This window comes from Panthera leo, chromosome C2 (genome assembly GCF_018350215.1).
Source record: "Panthera leo isolate Ple1 chromosome C2, P.leo_Ple1_pat1.1, whole genome shotgun sequence".
Lineage (NCBI taxonomy): Eukaryota > Metazoa > Chordata > Mammalia > Carnivora > Felidae > Panthera > Panthera leo.
In genome coordinates, this window is record NC_056687.1 from 64828392 (window position 1) to 64845252 (window position 16861).

General features: G+C 38.6%; 1 protein-coding gene across 9 annotated transcripts in view; it reads right to left on the reverse strand.

Moving 5' to 3' along the window:
* Positions 1 to 16861, reverse strand: part of IGSF11 (immunoglobulin superfamily member 11) — a 194492-nt gene that overhangs the window by 114907 nt on the left and 62724 nt on the right. The gene's annotated exons all lie outside the window — the stretch shown is intronic.

Genomic DNA, 16861 nt, shown 5'->3' on the forward strand with positions numbered 1-16861 from the left:
TTTTTAAGATTTTTTTTAAAGTTTATTTATTTTTGAGAGAGAGAGAGAGACAGAGCGCTAGGAGGGGAGGGGCAGAGAGAGAGGTGAGAGAGACACAGAATCCGAAGCAGACTCCAGGCTCTGAGCTGTCAGCACAGAGCCCGACATGGGGCTCGAACTCACGAGCCACGAGATCATGACCTGAGAGTCGAAGTCAGACACCTAACCAACTGAGCCACCCAGGTGCCCCCAGATGAGAATGGTTTTAATTAAAGAAAAGTCTCGTTACATTTATGGGGGAGAAGGAGTAGAAAGTCAATTAGCTATTTTAGGGCAAGGCTTGTAAATATGTTAAAACTAGCCATATATTCTCTCCAATTTATTTTATTGCCAATATTCTTAATAGTTGTGAGATTACAGAGCCAGAAAAGAACAAGATATTACCTCACCCAACTCCTTTATTTTGTAAATGAAAGCAAGCCTCGGGGAATTGAATTGTAGGATGCTCCCAAGTCACACCTCCCACTGGTACTCCCTGGATAGACTCATCTCTGACTCAAGTTAGAGCTCATCAACCCACAATCCTTACAACAATAATTGTCACTAACCAAGCAGTATTCTTTAAAAAAAAAAAAAAAGTTTGTTTATTTATTTATCTTGAGGGAGAGAGAGTGCACAAGTGAGTGAGGGGCAGAGAGACAGGGAGAAGAGAGAATCCCATGACCTGAGCTGAAATCTAGAGTTGTACAGTTAACCAACTGAGCCACCCAGGCTCCCCCAAGCATTTCTTAATGCCAAGCTCTATGCTAGACCCTTTAGAGATGTGTCATTTTATTTAACTTAGTACTTAATGAAGGCCATCTCCACTGTACAAGGTAATCAAACTCAAGATCAAAACATTAAAACATTCCCAAAGTCATAGAGCAAATAAATGATAACTCAGGAATTTAAACCCAATATGTCTGACTAAACTAAAGCCCACACAATAGTATTATCTCCCCCCAAATGCTAAATAATTATATCCAAACAATTCTACTTTGGGCAAAACAGACTGAAGAAATACCTACACAAACTTACAGGTTATATATACAAAGATGTTCACTACAACATCATTAATATCAAAAAATCAGAAACAACATAAATGTCCAACAATGGGGAAATAGTTAAATAAACTATGGCATATATATGCTATGATATACTAAACAGTCACTAAAAAGAATGAGGTAGATCCATGTAACAGATGTGGAAGAAGACCCATGTTAAATTGTTATATTTTATAAGTAAGTTGTAAAACAATATTTATGACATTATTTGTTTTTTTTTTTAAATATGAGAAATGAGTAAATTGGGTTTAGTTTAAATAAGCTGAATTTCAAATTTTAAAAATTATGTAGAAAAAAATAATTTAATATACAGATAGTATCTGAGATACTAAATAGAAGATATGAAATGTAGAAATATCCAGAAATAGGGGCGCCTGGGTGGCTCCGTTGGTTAAGCACTGACTTCGGCTCAGGTCATGATCTCACGGTTTGTGAGTTCAAGCCCCGCGTCGGGCTCTATGCTGACAGCTCAAAGCCTGGAGGCTGCTTCGGATTCTGGGTCTCCCCCTCTCTCTGCCCCTCCCCTGGCCCTGCTTGTGCTCTCTTTCTGTCTTTCAAAAATAAATAAACATTAAAACAAATAATTTTAAAAAAAGAAATATCCAGAAATACAATATAGGAAAACAGATCTGAAATGCAGGAAGATGTGAGTAGGCAGACTGAAAAGATATAATACATATCTTTATATATAGATAGATATAATATCTCAGAAAAAACTGATAAAAACAAGCACATCAAGATAAATTATGGTTAACCTATTGAACTATAAAAATATAGAAAAGCTTTTTGACATCCAGGTACAAAAAGTAAATCACTCTCAAGAGAGAAAAATTAAATCTAGACTGATCTCAGACTTCACAGCAACAGTCAATGCCAGAAGATATGGAATAATTTCTAACAAATTGTAGGAAAGACATTTTGACTCAATAACATATGTATACAAATTTGCTTTCAATTTGGACAGAAACAGGCAAACATTGAAAACATGAACTAACTCAGAGAACAAAGTAAGCACTGAAACAATTCTAAATGATAGAAATCTATCTAGGTTTATCAAGAAATAAATCATAATTATCAATGTTAAAATGGACATATCTGGGTGGTCTGGTTTAGAATGGTATGTTGAAATATTGTTTTCTCTTGCTTTATACTGTTTGAACTAACTTAAAATGAACATGGATCCTTTTAATAAAAAACCTGAGGTCTGTACTTTTCAAGCACAAATAGTATTCCATTTAAGTAAATTAAAACAGTCAGAATTGATATATACTTACAGAAACAAATCGACATTTGACTGGATCTGAGAGTGGGAGAGTTAACTGCAAAGGCCCATGGGGGAACTTTTCAGTGATGGAAAGTTCTACATTTGACTCTTATACAGGTGCATAAATTTATCAAAACTACGTAATATTATACTGAAAACAGGAGCATGTTACTGTAATTAAATTATACTTCAATAAAACTGACTTAAAAGGCAATATGAGTAACTCACAAAAAATTATCTGGTGGCAAAGTGGTTGTCAGTCACATACAAAACACACACACACACACACACACACACACACACACACACACACACACACACCTACCTACCTAGGGGCTATGATTACTCTCCTACCAAATGCAATCAAACAGTGATTTTTGAACAATTAACTTTGAACCTAGATTTTAGGTAGAGGGTAAACAAGATCTCCAAAAAATGTAAATGACTGGTCCTCTATACGATCTACAAAGATCCTCAAAAAAGACAAAAAAAAAAAAAAAAAAAGTACATGGACATGCAGATTTTGTTTGTCATTAGAAAAATGTCTGGAACAATGCACAAGAAAACCAGAGAATTCGGTGGGTGGAGGTAGGGTATGAGTCAATTCTTAAACACTTCTGCATTGTTTGAATTTTTATGCCTAGGATATGTTACTTCTGTGATTAAAAACGTATGTAAAATACAAAAATAAAGAATTTTAAATAAGTTTATTATTTTTAAATAATATACGCATACTCTAATGCCATCCTACAGAATATGCAATAATTGTTGGCTATTTGTCTCAAAAACAATGTTCAAAAAAAATAATAAAAATAATCTAACATTCCATTACAGTACACCAGAGTTTCAAGTACAGTCAGTCCATGGACTCAATGGGTTCTCCAAGATCCTTCCAGAAAATCTGTGAGGTAAAACTTATTTTCTTAATAATGGTAAACTGTTATTTGCCTTTTGCCTGTGTTGACATTTGCACTGACAGCGCAAAGTAGTGGGTGAAACACTGGTGCCTTACCACACTCAAGGTACTGGCACTAAACCATACTCAGTCATTGTAGTGGGTCTTCACCATCATGTGCTCACAGTGAACAAAGAAGATCCAGTTTCACTGAAGAATGTCTTCAGAGAAACAATAACAGTAATTTTATTAAATCTTGACCTTTTTATAATTTCCTGTATGACAAAATGGGCAGTACGAAACATACATCATTTTTGCAGCAGACCAAAGCAAAATGGCTGTCCCAAGGAAAAACACTGGTGCAACTCCTTGAGAGCAAAGCTGAATGAGCTGGTCGCTGTTTTCATGGATCAGCATTTTTATTCAAAAGAACAATTCACAAAATGCAATTATTCAGACTTAGGTATGAGGCACACATTTTTGCAAGACTGAAGAAAATACGACTCTCACTTCAAGGGAAATAACTGGCAGGTGTTCTTTTCCAGTAATAAAATTTGGGGAAATATTACAATTTTGAAAACTTGTATCTGCCATTGTAGCTTAACAGCTTCCCAATACTTAGAAACTGTTTTGATGAGATCAATGGTGATATTAACAAATGTGATCTGTTAGGTAATTTAATGTCTGTCAATATTTGTAAAATCTTTATCAAGGAAGCAATATTTCCCAAATTATCAATGTATAATGTACCAAAAAGTCATGCAAGAATAAAAGATCCATTCAAAGTGCAAGATAAACCAATGGATTTCAGAAAACAGAGAAAGAAATGTTTACTGATATGGTTTCAATTCTGCATAGTAACCAACTTTTAAAAAACTAGTTCTTATTGAGTTCAGGTAAATACCAAAGAATATCCAAAATTATTTGAAAATGCTGTCAAAATATCCCTTCTTTTTCCAACTACATATCTGTGTAAGTTATATATTCTTCATATATTTTAACCAAACCAACATATCATAATAATTGAATGCAGAAGGAGATTGGGGAATCCAGCTGTCTTCTAATGAGTCAGATATTGAAGATATTTCCAAAAATGTGGAACAATACCACTCTTCTTGCTAATATTTTTTGGTTTGGGCAAAAATTCTTGTCACAAAAATATTTTATGTCAATATACAATGGATTTATTATTGTTTTTAAATTGATTAATAAATATTCTTAAATGTCCTTACTTTTAACTTCTAATATGGTAAATATCAACAGATATAATCCATAAACAAAAGCTCTTTGTGGTCCTCAATCATCTTTAAGGCCCCAATAATCTTCAAGGCCAAAAGGTTGAAAGTCCTTGTAGTACAGCATTAACATATTTTTCACATGTCCTGCATATTGTTTTAAGTCCTGGCTAACAAGTGCTAGCATGGCAGTCTGTATTTACACATGAGTAATATGCATAAGTGAAATGTACTACAAGCTTTCTTAACCAATGAAAGCCTAAGATGCTAACCTGATTGGAATGTGTTCTGCAACAAGTGACATTTCCGACACTTGGGCCTCTCTTTTTGCCATGTATTTTGTGTTCTGGCAAACAATCCTGACAGATGGGGCTGACAGAAGTTGCATAACAGGTAATGATAGACCTGGTCCAAGGAAACAAAGATGAAGTGTTATAACAGATATGGATGTTACTTAAGGCATCTTTGAGTACATGATCAAGGATGTCCCCCTGTGAGTAGAAGACTTATGAGATAAACATCAGCAGACTGATTGGATAGTCCACACAGAATGAGCCCCACCTGGGAGAAACTATGTGTGGAAAAGAAAAAGGGAAAGGAATGGAGGGGAGGACACTGGGCAGTCTCCCTTGGGCACAGGTTATGATGCCTCCACATGGGGCTCATCTAGTTAATGCTCTTATTTTTTAAAGAACTTCTCCAGTACTTTGTACACATGATGTGGGGAGGGGGAGATTGAGCTTAGACTACACAGGTGTTATTGTTTTTAATTACCTCTGTTCTTGGGAGACTAGTTTTAACATACAGGCCCTAAGGACAAAGAATACCAGGCATGGCAATGGGAAACTTGACGGTTCTAAACAAATGCCCAAAAGTCCAAGGTCATTCTTTATTACATGGAGCAAGATCTTCAGAAACTCCTTAGGGGAATATATTTCAAATATCAACAACTTCAAAGCTTTGTGATTAAAAATAAGCTAAAAATAAATTTTGAAATATCTGTGTTACCTTTTTATTTTTTTAATATGAAATTTATTGTCAAATTGTTTTCCATACAACACCCAGTGCTCATCCCAACAGGTGCCCTCCTCTATGCCCATCACCCACTTTCCCCTCCCTCCCACCCCCCATCAACCCTCAGTTTATTCTCAGTTTTTAAGGGTCTCTTATGGGGTGCATTACCTTTTTAAATTAACTTCCAACTCATAGAATCTGGAAAGTCTATGAAAATAGATCTGTATCACCTCTGTTCCACAAAATATATACTAAGGTTTAAAGATGAACTAAAGCTGACACAGTCACACCAAATCCCTAAAAAATGTTTAACAAAAATTCTTTTTCATTAAAAGAGAGAGAGAGAACATTCTTTTCAGGTAGTCGAAGCACACAGAATTACCAATTATATGAACAACCACTCAGTCATTCTCAAGTATCTACTGAGCACTTACTATATGCCAGGTATGGTACGATCTTTTAGGGAAAATATAAATATAAATATAAATACACACTGAATTATATCATGAAATTAACTTCATGAACAAGGGGAAAATACTAGCATGGAATAATGTCCACCTTCTCACTCACCACTGCCCAACTTCTAAAGTGATTACTGGGTCGGGCTTCTTGGCTCCAGGGTTGATATATCCTGGAAATAGGTAGAGCTAAATCATTGGAAGGAACCATAAATGGCTAGATGCTAAAAGAACAATAAAAGAACCTGATGGTAGCAGAACAATACAACATCCTCCAAAATGTTAGGAGACCATGAGAAGGAAAGAGGACAGAAAAGAACCAACATTAATGAGAATGTGGGAGTGAGAGAAAACATATTTTTACATGAGCAACTGCTGTCAACAGGGAGAGACTCTGGACAAAGGAGGGTAAAGGGGCTCTCTAAATTAGGACATGATCTTCAACAGACTTCAGAAAAAATTTAAACCTCTTTCCAATTTTTAAAACTACTGGATTAGTCTTTTAAGACTGGCCTACAAGTGGCCCCATGACACTAGAGTTACATTCACAATGTCACATTGTGTTATGACATAGTTATGACTCTTGGTAAAAAACCAGCACTGAATTTCCAAACCTATTCTACTTTAACCATCTATTCCAACCTTAAATTCCAATCCACCATCACCACCGCTGATATTAACCTAATTCTCTGAAGATTTCTCCAAAGAACTCTACATGGTACAAGGATTTCCTGAACTTTGTGCTTCTAGCCTCTCAACTTCTTTACTGGCAAGGCTTTTCTAAAATAAATTGTACGTCTAATACTGTCAGTTTGTTACCTCTCTCAAGATCAAAATGCTAAATGAAGAAAAACCAGTAAATAGACTTCTATGAATATTTTTTTTTAATTTTTTTTTAACGTTTATTTATTTTTGAGACAAAGAGAGACAGAGCATGAACAGGGGAGGGGCAGAGAGAGAACGAGACACAGAATCGGAAGCAGGCTCCAGGCTCTGAGCAGTCAGCACAGAGCCCGACGCGGGGCTCGAACTCACAGACTGCGAGATCGTGACCTGAGCCGAAGTCGGATGCTCAACCGACTGAGCCACCCAGGCGCCCCTGAATATTTTTTATTGAACACTTTTTTTCACATTGGAAACTTGTATTTATTTAATCCTATTCTACAAACATAATAATTTTAGTGACATGTTAAAATATGATCTTCCAAGCATACATAAGTGAGGCAGAGGCACACAATATAGGAACTACGGAGTATCCGATAATGGTAGCAGATCAATGGCTGAGTCTATCACTTGTGAAATTAGTAAACAGATTTTATTTCTTTGACTGATTTCATGGGGTTTTTTTACGTTTATTTATTTTGAGAGAGCGCGCATGAACATACACAAGTAGGGGAGGGGCAGACAGAGCCAGAAAGAGAGAATCCCAAGCTGGCTCCACACTCTCAGCACAGAGCCCGACATGGGCTTAAACTCACAAACCATGAGATCATGACCTGAGCGGATATCAAGAGTCAGGCACTGAACTGACTGAGCCAGCCAGGCACCCCATGACTTCATGTTTTTTTTAATCATCACAAATGTAAACTATTCTTTCTCATGTGGTAGGAAACCAGGTACAAAGGAAATCAACTACTCAAACTTTAGTAGAAAGGAAAAAAATCCTTTCACAGTTTAGTAAGATCAGCTTAACTAATGAGTAACTAATTAACTTTCCACTTTTAAGACCAAATTCAGCTCAAATCATATGGCGTTTTGAATACCACCCAAGAACTGACACCCCCTCTGAAACCAGTTATTCTCAATTATGATCAAAGGGGGATTTCAGAGCCTCCAGATGGTATGAGAGCTGCCCTCAAAATCCAAGGGTGAGATATATGAGTGCCAGACAGCCCTTATCAAACAAAGGAGGGGGGACTTGCAGTGACTCGACTCCAGAAACCCAGCCATCCTACCTCCAATTGCCTAAAACATCTTTAGTGTGGATAACTATAAATTTAGGATACCTATTCTAAACAAACTAACACAGATGAGAATTTCAGGGGGAGTGCCACAATTTCCCCACCTCGGCTAGCATTTCCAGTCCCTCGTTCTGTATAACCCACTGCAACTGAAGAATCTTGTGTGCCCGCACATCACCTTGTTTGGCACTAAATCACATGGCTTAACTATGAAGATCCAAACGAGACTTTTCATTATAAATGCTTCCACCATCAAAGTGTGAAAACACATTTGAAAATGTGTCACATACTGTTACTGGGGGGAAAAGTCTTTCCCCCCGCTGCATCATTACCTTGAGTCTGACAACAGTTCTAAGCAGAACATTTTAGAAGCACTTCGTGATTCTATGTTTAAATTGCTTCCTGAGTAGTCCATATGGAATATACAGTGTATTAAGCTTAATTTCTCTAAAATTTTCATCCAGTGGCTGTCACCTTTCATGTAGGCCAAACTACAGGTTTTTTACAAAAAAGTGAATCCTTCTGGTGTGCCTGGATGGCTCAGTCAGTTAAGCATGATCTCAGGTCATGATCTTGTGGTTCATGAGCTCAAGCCCCACATCGGGCTCTGTGCTGACAGCTCAGAGCCTGGAGCCTGCTTTGGATTCTTTGTCTCCCTTTCTCTCTGTCCCTCTTCCACTCGCACTCAGTCTCTCTCTCAAAAATAAACATTAAAAAAAATTTTTAAGTGAATCCTTCCAAAGCAGCTACCCAATTAAAGTTACAGCTAACAAATTGAAGTTCACAATAAAATTTTCAGAATGCTAATATTTAGCATAATTCTTTTCATTTTCATTTCATTTTACATGATCCTTTATTTTTATAGATTTTTCTCAGATTCTGGAAAGTTATCTGCTATTGCAAGTAATCCCAAGTATTAAAAAAAAAAAACTTCAGATAAATCTAACCTATTGGTAGAACTATACAGAAGTCAACTTTTCTATTCAGATTCCCTCTGAATACTCCACAGAAATTCTTTTTTTTTTTTTGAACACTGTGAATGTATTTAATGTCACAGGACTGTACACTTAAAACTGGTTGAAATAATACATTTTTTTTGTTATATATATTTTACCACAATTTACAAAAGGGAAAAAAACACAAGTGGGGACTGAGCCCAGATCATAACACTGCTGGGAAAAGACAGCCAGGTGATTCAGTTCTCAGCCCTAAAGAGAAGGGTGTGTGTGTGTGTGTCTGTGTGTGTGTGTGCACGCACATGTGCGTGCACACATGCTTAGAAATTCAAACAGAAATAAAAACAGAAATTTCTTGACATTTCTTGACATTTCTTTCAAAAATTTAAGAGACTCTGTATTTCTACCTTTAGTGCATCATGTCTTTGTAGTAGCCAATGCTAGAATGGTTATCTATTTAGCATCCAGAAGCAACTTTGTTCATTCTAAGTCCCAAGGATGGGCCCTAATTCATTCAAAACAACTCTGCCTTTGACTTCAAGAACTTAATGGCAGTCAGGTCAGGATATGGTATTCTCCTGGAGACTGTTATGCTAAGTGCAAGGAAGCACACAATAGCTGTTCACCCTCTTCCCCTCCCCATCTTCAAGAAACTGAATGACAGTGGCCTTTCCATGGCCTACTGAATAAAACCAAATTCGGCATTCAAGGCTCTCTACTATCCTTTTACTATCTTTTTAGCCCTTTCTCCTTTTACACACATCTCTTGCTCTAGCAGCTAGACACTTGGCCTTTCAAGAATATGCTCCTGAACTTTCCACTTCATATCCTTTGGTCCAGGCTGCTCCTTTGCCCTAGGAAAGGAGACCTGACTGCTCTCATCTCAGCCAATTCAAATCCTACTCAAAGTCCAGATCAAAAGTAAACTTTTCTATGAAGTCTTCCTTGATAGCGCCACTGATAAATGGCACTCATATTTTCCTTGTATCATTAACCATTTGTGCATGCCTACAGCCTGTTGCAAAACTGCAAACTCCTTAAGGGCTGCAGACAAACTCTTGTACTCTGTCTTCCACCATCTCTCCCCATCAGACACCCAAATTCAGAGTTGTAGCTCTGCAAATACTTGTTGAACAAATGAACACAACTGTTCATTTCTGAGGGTGAAAAGTGCCTGTACATAATAGATTCTCATGAAGGCTGAACTGTCCTTGGAAGTCTTTAAACATTCTAGGATAGCTTGGGAATAGTTCTGAAGGAAAGGAAACAAATCAGATGACCTTGTAAGGCTACTTCTGCAAATTACATCAACTCTTTAAAAGTACTGCCTAATAACTCAAAAACAAACTACACACAAATGCGATTTACAAAAAGGGAGTATAATTTATTGTAGTAGATGAAGGTTAAAAACAGATTATTTTTACCAAAATTTCATCTGCTCTTATAGTAATATTTATATTTTCAGTTACGTCTAAGACACTGTATAAAAAGCTCATTTACGCTAATTATTACACACTTGAAAAGCAGGACAGAAAAATATTGGCCCCTTCAAACTGGTAACCAGACAAAATTAATTTGGAAGCACATATTCACATCACTTAATTATTGTCTACACATCATCACCAAAAATGTATATACTGAACTCCAAGAAAGTTATCTGTAATTTTGACGATTTCCTTCACTGGCATCTATGAAAAAAGTATTCAAAATTTTGTATTCCTTTCTCCCCTACTAAATAAATTTGAACAATTTAAGTCGACTAAAATGAAATCCCTTCAAGACCCATGCATACATTATCAGTTCAAATAAGGCCACAAAACTATGGGAAACATACTGATATCTCCAGAAACAAACAAGGTTAACCACAATATTCCATAAATCACTGAACCTGCTCTTTAAATGAAACCCTTCAGAATAAATCTCAATACATCTCTTCAATTAAATGGGACAGAAAACGGTTCCAAGGCAGTGCACTCACAAAAGAAAAGGGCAAAGATGAAAATCAGAGTTTAAATATGATGGCTATTCATCGAAAATAAAATGTTAAGAAAGATTAGAGTAGAAAATTTTAATGTAAATAGCTTTAAAAAAAACATTAAGAAAATTAAATACACGTTTAGTCTTTCTGTTCTAATATTGTTACCTTTTATGTATTTCAGTAAGCCAATTTAAATGCTTTGGGGGAGAAGCTGGAGTACAAAAAAATTATTGTTTTCGAACACAGTGTAGCACGCTGTAGAGTTATTTTTAAAGCAAAGATCACATTTTCAGCCAAACCTGCGTATGCTTGTTAAAGGTTATGGTAAAGCTGCAGTTTAAAGTTTTCTGAATTACTTTAAAGGCATCTCTATTTTTCCTGGAGCCGCCGGGTAACGGAAATACTGTTTCTCACTGGACCCAGTAAGTGAGGGAGTGATTACCTAAAAAGAGCACGGCGGGGTCAGAGGCAAGTCCGCGATCAGAGGGAAACGAGCAGCGGGTGCAGTCACCTCTTGGATCTGGGACACCTGAGCCGCGCGCGCGGTGAGGACTGGGGGCACCCGCGGGATAGCAGCCGTGAGAGTGGGCGCGTGAGCCCCGGCCGATAGCAACGAATACGGCCCCTGGGAAAGTTGGGCTCCCAGGACCTGGCACAGGTCCCCCCGGGCCCACCGGCCCAGGCTGGCCCCGCCGGGAGCGGAGGGCTCGGGCTACTCACCGTGCAGGGAAAGAAGCAGGAGAGGCGCCAGAGGGTAGCCCGGAGAAGTCATCCCGGGGCCGCGGGGAGCGCGCCCGCCGCCCGCCCGACTCCTCGTCGCGCTCTTGGGGCAGCCGGGTCCGCCCGGCGGGGCCGGGACCGTGAGACGCTCAGACCAGGCAAGTGCAGCTCTGCCCTTCCGCTCCGCGGACGCTGAGCTGCGACCAGGCGCGTCCCGGGCTCGCCGGCCTAGCCCCGCAGCGCCGCGGATATCTCGCGCTGCCCCAGGACCCGCCGGCACTGCCGCGCCGCCGGGGGAGCCACTCCCCCCCAACTCTCGCCGGGCTAGTAGGGCAGCAGCCCGGCTCCGGCTCCGCTCCGCGCCGCCCACTCGCCCGGCTCGGTCTCCCAGGCAACCGCGGCTCCAGCGCGACGCCTGGCGGCCCACCCGCGGAGCGAGCGCGGCGCGCAGCTGGCGCTGCCTGGGCCACCTGTGCGCGGTGCCACCCCCTCCCCCGCACGCCGGGGCGAGCGCGGCTTGGGACCCACCGGAGAACGCCCTCCTGGCCTTCTGTCAAGGCCCACCCCGGCCCTGAATCACTCTCCAAACAGTGGGTGTCAGTCTTGATCCCCAGAGTCCTCTAGGAAGGACTTTCCACAACCTTCATCCAGATAGATTCTTCTCTGTTGTACTTTTCAGATGATTTCTGTCCATTCCTTTCTTCTGTAGCCTACATAATCTGAAAGAACCTACCTAATTCCAGCAAAATTAAGAATTGATGAGGTTAATTCTATTCCATAGCTTTTTTTTTTTCTTTTTTTTCTTTTTTCCTGACTACCCTTTATTCCTTAAAAGAGCATAAGGGCTTCATGCTCCTCGCTCCCCGATTCTATCTTCTCTTGCCCTTTCAGCAAAACTTATCTCAACTGCTAATATTTAAAATTTGCCGTTTTAGGGGCCCCTGGCTGGCCGAGTCGGTTAAGTGTCTGACTTTGGCTCAGGTCACCGTCTGGCGGTTTGTGATTTGGAGCCCGGAACAGGGCTCTGTGCTGACATTTCAGAGCCTGGAGCCTGCTTGGGATTCTGTGTCTCCCCATCTCTCTCTCTGCCCCTCCCCCACTTGCGCACGCGCTCTCTCAAATAAACAAACAAACAAATTTTAAGTTGTAGTTTTAAATGTTTTCTTTAACTATTTGTTCACTAGTGAGAGGGTGATTGTATTATGGTGGTTGTTACTTTGGGTTATTTTTTGTTTCCTGTTTGTTTTGGTTGGGTGGGAAGAGAGACATTCTTGGCATCTGAAATTATTTTACTTAAATACCTACCTACCTCTCTCCTTATAAAAACTAATCTTCATTTCTTATCCATTGTATCACTGGTGTCTTAACAGCTCCATAGTCACTTTCTGCTTCAGCCTCTTAATGGGAAACTTCTAAATTCTTTGGACATACCTGCCTGGGGAATGTCAGGCTATTCCGTCAATTTCTACAGCAACATAGATTAGGATTCTTGGGGCCATTAGGAAATTTTGAGCCCCCATCTGGCAGATATAATCCTCACATGGCAACTCAGAATGAAAATAGTATGCACAGGAGAAAGGAAAATATGTAAAACATCTATACATTTGGACAAAGATTGGAAGATACATGTAAAAATAACAGTATCAAGATGGTGGAATTATGGATGCACTTTTTTCCTTTTTGAAAATTTTGATGCTATAGTTTTTAAGTAAGGAAAGTAAGAAATGCCAATCACCTTTAATACCAATACCCTGAAAAGATATACTCTGATTATGAATTGAAGATGCTTAAACTTTGCTCACTACCTCCAATTTGTTAGAATCCCTTACCAGATCTCTAATGGCAAGAAAATGATAATATGACAGTACAGATTATTTGATACTAACAACAGAAATTTTAGATTTCAACTATGATTTCATCACTAGGATCATTCTTATTCTTTTAAACAACACAGCAAGAGCTAGATTTTTTTTCTACATTCAACCCAATTCCTTATCTTGTCCTGCACACATTTCCACATTCAAACCCCATGCCAAACAGGGTATAAGAGTAACATAAAGAGAAAAACAAGGAAGCTGTCAAATGGCAGGTGCTACTCAGAACAGGTCTTCACTTTACTATAATCCCAGATTTAAATATAGAGATAGAATATTCGTTTTTTAATTAAATAAATAACCTAATAATCTAGATGAAAAGCCCTGATAAAGCAAATTACCTGATACATTTCTTAGCACATCAATTCAGCAAGCATTTACAAAATACCTACCTTGTGTAAGACACTGGGTTAAAGGTCAAATAGAAAGTATAAGATATGACCCCCACCCTTTAAAAAACTTACAATTGTACATGGGATATATCCACAAGGTTATGAATCAGAGAAAGAGAGCTCGCTCTCCTGCCTCTATGTCACCATAGTGTACTTCTACCTCACCCAACAGGAGCTGGTGAGTTATTAAGAGAACAGAGTGCTTACAGTTAGGTGGAGCAGCCCTTTTAATAGAAAAAGAAGTGTGGCTTCTGAAGGGGGAGTGAGAATGATCCGATTTCAGACAGCAGTCTGTCTGCCCAGAAGCTCGGGTGCAGATGGTAGATGGTGGACTCAAAGGAAGCAGATCGGCAGTACTAGAAACTCTAAGGGCTGTTCACAGAGGCTTCAAAAAGGACACTCACAGGAAACGGGGGGAATAAAGGTGCTTTTCAATTCACAGAGTTAACACCACTGGCATGTATTTTGAGTAAGTTTGTTACTAGTGGTGATGAGTTTCACCAACACTTTCATCCGAATCGGCTTTATGACCACAGTAGGATTTCTTTAAATCTCTTAAGTATTCTGAGTGCTAAAGCAACAGACAACATCTTACATCTGTATAATACTTTATAAACTTCAAAATGCTTTCGCATATGTTATCTGCTTGGATCTTCACAGCAACCCCAGGGGTATGTAAGGCAGGTATTATTGCCCCCTCTCCACATCTGAGTCTCAAAAAGATCAAGGGATGCTTTGGGGATTGCACATACCAAGGCAGAACTGCAACCAAGGTCTTCTGACATGCATCCTATGTTGTTTCCTACCACACCAGTGTTTTTCTTTTAGCTCTTTATAGACCAACATCGAAGAATTTCATATAAACCATAGGTTAGTGTCTTAAAGCTGTCTGTGGGAACACTGCAGTTGCTGCCCCAACATACATCAGACCCCACCCCTACCACTTCCACCCACTCCCATAGGAATAGCCCATAAAATTTCTGCTACATAATGTAATAATAATCTTGGGCTCAAAACATTGATGACATGAGAATATAGTCAACGTCTAAATATCTAAATATGAATTATCCCAATTCAAATTGTAATCCTAGACCAGCTTCTATCCTCCACCCATGAAAATGCTGGATGATCTTTCTACAATGTTACTCTGCATTCAAGAATGGAAAATTAGTTTTAATATTAGCTTAAGAGAAAAACAATTAAGAAAGAAAAACGATGGAGGGCATTATAAGGCTTTCCAAAGCCAAGTATAAACTGTTTTTAATTAGCTACTTTTAAATTATTAATAGCACCTATCCCTCTCCATTTATGTATATAATTAAAGATTAATTGCATTTAAGTTTTTGAGAATGTCTATGGAATGTTTTATAAGAATATCATTCATTTTTTTAAGTAAAGTTTATTTCTTTATTGGGGGAGGTGGGCAGAGAGAGAGGGGGAGAGACAATCCCAAACAGGCTCCCGTGCTATCAGCCTGGACCCCGATTTAGGACTCAATCCCAGGAACCAGGAGATCATGACCTGAGCCGAAATCAAGAGTTGATGCTTAACTGACTGAGCCACTTGGGCATCCCAAGAATATCATTCTTAAAGGTCGAAAATACCTTTTGATCCTTGTTTGAGCCAGTAATTCATCCTGTAACTATTTAAACGAGGTTGCCTAGGACCATGTATAATCTAGAGTAGAGCTTGGTCCTTTTAGAAGTAAAATTTGAAAGGAATTCTTCCCCCTTCCCCTTTTGTGAAAAGACAATTAAGGCTCTGAGATAATAATAAAGAGTGGAAAAGATAATAATGGAATTGTTAGAATAATTAACAAGCCAATAAGTGTTTATTCTATGTTAAATACAAATAAACCATTTAATATTTGAAAGATTTATTATTTCAAAATCTCCATCACAAATTTTGGATCAATTTACAACCTAGATATATTGACAGCTTAGTCTTTCTGATACGTTTCTTACATTAGTTTCTGCCCACTTCTCTAGGATAGCTGTGCTAGATAGGAGTCACACAAAGGTAAACAGCATTTCCATCCCCCTCACCGTAGCCTAATCCCTATTACCACTGTGAATATTGCTGAAGCAAAGTTTCACATCTTCATCCATTTGGGGAAAAGTTGGCTCTTTTCCTTGAAATCCTTCTGTTATGAACACATTTATTTTCAGGCAAAGTTACTCTCTGAAGCGGGGCCCATTGTGACAAAATGCTACTGAATTCATTCTAACAGCAAATTGAAAATGGCGCCAATACATTTTTTAGGATTTGAAAAGGGCAATAGCGTAAGAAACATTTTATGTCACCTCACACTTTTTTGTATTCTCTTTCTTATAGTGTAAGGAAAATAATTTTCAAATATTCTTCAAAGTCTCTTTACCAGTATTCAGTAATCTAAACTAATCTCCTTCAACCTCTCACTTGATTTATATATTGTAGTATTGACAATCACTTATTTCAGTTGGTTCAAATTCTGAGTTTTCCATAGTTTAATGTAAAGTGCAGTTCAGACTTCTATTTCTGGCAACAAAACAGACTAGAGACCTTGACTTAGAAAAGAAAAGAGAAATTATTATTTTTTTAATCTTAAATGAATTGATGAGATCTCAGTAAAATATGGGAGTCAGGCTGAAAGCTAGATGAAGGAAGGAATTCCTTCAACAGTGTATTCTCAACACAGCATCCAGAGTGTTCCTATTAAATCAGATCAGATTACTGCTCTGCCCAGTGACTTTCTGACTCACTCACAGTGAAAGTAGAAGTCTTTATTATAAATTATAAGGTTTGTATCAGATTTATATTGCTGCTGTAACAGATTACTGTAAACTTAGTAGTATAAAACAACACAAATTTATTATAGTTCTGAGGTCAGAAGTCCAAAATGGGTCTCATTGGGCTAAAATCAAGATGGCTGCAGGGCTGTGCTCCTTTCTGGAGAATCCTTTTCCTTTCCTTCTACAGCTTCTAGAGGTCACCTACTTTCCTTGGCTTATGGCCCCCTTCCTCCATTTTCAAAGCCACCAACATCAGGCCAA